This window comes from Lolium perenne, chromosome 4, assembly GCF_019359855.2.
Source record: "Lolium perenne isolate Kyuss_39 chromosome 4, Kyuss_2.0, whole genome shotgun sequence".
NCBI lineage: Eukaryota > Viridiplantae > Streptophyta > Magnoliopsida > Poales > Poaceae > Lolium > Lolium perenne.
Window position 1 is genome coordinate 223,077,487 of NC_067247.2, and position 3,020 is coordinate 223,080,506.

Genomic DNA, 3,020 nt, shown 5'->3' on the forward strand with positions numbered 1-3,020 from the left:
TCAAACAGAGTTCAAAGATGGCTTGCCTTGGCTTATTTGTCCCTGGACTTCTTCAACTCCATCAATATAAGGATTCCAACAATATAAATAATCTTCTCATCCGATTCCACTTCTTCTTCTTCTCCGGAATTGTTCGCATCTATCGCCGGAAAATATAAAAGGAACGCGATCAATCACATTGCATCAACAAGACAACATTCAACAATCAACAACTAACCATGCAGCCAAGGTATAACATACTAAGGACCTATAGATACCACAAAACAACTTTAAGAGTTTTAATTTAGAAAACCCCGTTTATTTACCTAGTAAAGGTATGAGTGCATCACAACTTAGCCATTGCATCTCTCGGTTATCACCATGGTATAAACCAAATATCCCCTGGTAGATAACATCATAAAGATGACAAGTGCATTAGTTTGGCATCAAAAACATTCACAACATAATTTCAAACATTTTTGGAAAAGTAGAAATCCGTTTTCCTAATTTAATTTGTTCACTTAACACTATACAAAAATAGGAAGCAAACCATATACCACATCATTTTAAAACTTAATCAAAACAAAAGAGCTAATGTTAGGTTGCAGAAGTTTTGTTTTGCAAGCATAAAACAAAGTTTGCCCATCTCTACTAAAAATACTTGGTCAAGGGTTTTAAATAAACCGAAAAGTTTTGCTTCAACAATGCATGTCACACATAAACATTACTAACAGCAACAAATATGTATGAACAGAGACTAATAATATTTTTCCTAGATAGCCAGTACTAATACAAGACTAACCCAATTGGAATCACCCAAAAATATTAAACCTACAATTTTAGGAATTTCTTTGAATCTGACTATACAGAAAACAAGATCAGTAAGACATAAATCGTAGGAAAATCGTAAAAATATGATGCCACTGGCATTTGAAAGGTAATTAAACAGAGATGCATACACAATTGGATTTGGGTTCAAATTATTTCCGAAACTCTCACAAATGGATTGACAAATTTACTGGATGTCTGTACCATTTGCTTTCTATCTGGAGTTACAGGATAGATAAAGGTTTGAAACTTGTTTGAGATGATTAAGAAAACATACAGTAGTCCTACAAAATTGGAATCACTCAATTTGGTTCAAAAATGGATTTTTGATGATTTAAAAGCTAACAGCCATATCTGCAGAACACACAGAAAAAGTTTAATTCACCAATAATTGTACATAAATCATAAAAATATGAGGTCAGGTGCATCTAAAAGGTATTGAGAAGTTGGTTCTTACCCAATTGGTTTCATCCAAAACTTCGTTTCCAAGCTCCTGGTTTAATTCGACAAAGTCAGATCTGACCAGATCTTGATCTGTGAACCATTTCAATTTCAAGAAGTCATTTGAAGTGAAACCAATGACAAAATGAAGGTACTGAAGAGGTCTTTCACCAACAGTTGAGTTTACTCAAAAAGGTTTTATAAAACGGAAAAAATCTAACAAACAATGATTCTGCATGTTTATAGAACTTTATGTACCATGCAAAATCCGTAACGAATTTGAGGATGAGACCAATGCCAAGTTGTAGATTATTTCAATACCTATCTGTGGAACTTTGAATCACTCGAATTGGATCTGCACACGAGATTTGACGGATTTTACAAAATCGTACCAGAATCTGAAACAGCAAAATAGCAGAAATTACTGCAAGGTTTTGGACGAACTTTGGTCAAGAGTTTCAGATCTGAGGATTGCTCAACCTTCTCCATGCTTGGACCAACATGCACCTGCATCAAGATCTAATCTTGTGAGAGGGGAAAAGAGAAAGGGAGCTGGATTCATCAAAGGTTAGGGGAGAAGAGAGTGAGAGAGATGCTCTGATGGTGAGGATGAGCTTGAGGGAGGAGGGGAGCTGCTTCTTGGATGGTTTCCATGGCCATGGCCGGCCATGCAAGCAAGGGGCAGCATTATTTCGTGGGGAAGTGGAGGAGGAGAGTGTGAGGGAGTGGAGGAAGAGAAATGAGAGCCAAAGGTGAAGGAGGTGGCCGGCTAGGGGGTTTTTATAGAGGGAGAGGGGTGGCTGCCTCCTTTTTTCATTGGCCAAGGAAGGTGGCTGCCCATTTAACTGTTGGGGTAGTTGGGAGGCAAGGCTTGTGGAGGAAGGAAAAGAAGAGGAAGGGCTGGCCGAAAATCTTGCCATGGCCGGCTCCTTCTTGTGCCACTCAAAAATGAACAAAGAGAGAGATGCACACATCCATGTGAATAGATCAAGGCATGATGTTGAGGAGGTAATGTCAATGAGTGATTTTGATGATGATAAGATTAGGAGTAAATACATAAAGATAGAAAGGAGTATGAGGGTGGCATGTGCCATGTGCCATGAGAATAATCTCCACCACTTTGGTTGAGACCAACTTATGATGAAGAGGGTTCCGAAGGTATAGTTGATGAATAAAAGTTCTCATTTGAATTTAAAATTGAAAAGATTGAGATTGACCACATGCAACAATGCATGAGTATGTCAAAATAGAGGGGATGGTGATGGTGGCTTAGTCAATGATAGAACCAGATTAAGAGAAATGCTAAGTGAAGTATTCATATACACACAAAGATGAATATATTGACATCCCAATTCATGAGGTCAAGGTGATGATGGAATAGAATAGAGGATTGGGATGGGTATGATGGAATATAAGTTGCTCTTCAAATAAGAGGTCAATAGGGAAGTGATTTTAAAGTATCAAATGATCATCTACATGATCAAGAATTGGAGGATGAGGGAATACAATGTGGCAGATCAGAGAGATACACAAGATGTGCAAGAGTTGTCATTTGAAATAGAACTTAATTGAAAAGTATTTGAAACACCTCAATTGTCTATGGACAATTGGGACTGAACTCAAGTGGAATGGAGTTTGAAAATTTTGAGAGAACTAGTTGGAACATAGGAGTTCAAAATGTTCTACTTACTTTCTCAAGTGAAGTAGAGTTTTTCTCCAATGTAAAAATAAGCAAGAGGGAAAACAAGAAATGGTATAGGTACCATAAACAA

At 37.3% G+C, this 3,020-nt stretch overlaps 1 long non-coding RNA gene across 1 annotated transcript; it reads right to left on the reverse strand.

Annotated features, from left to right (window-relative positions):
* Window positions 1-1,252: 1,252 nt before the first annotated feature.
* On the reverse strand, window positions 1,253-1,986 carry LOC127348841 (uncharacterized). Its single transcript, XR_007879974.1, has 3 exons — window positions 1,693-1,986; window positions 1,507-1,603; window positions 1,253-1,341 (listed from the first exon to the last, which is right to left on the reverse strand). It is a non-coding gene; the product is annotated as an uncharacterized lncRNA (long non-coding RNA).
* Window positions 1,987-3,020: the final 1,034 nt, after the last annotated feature.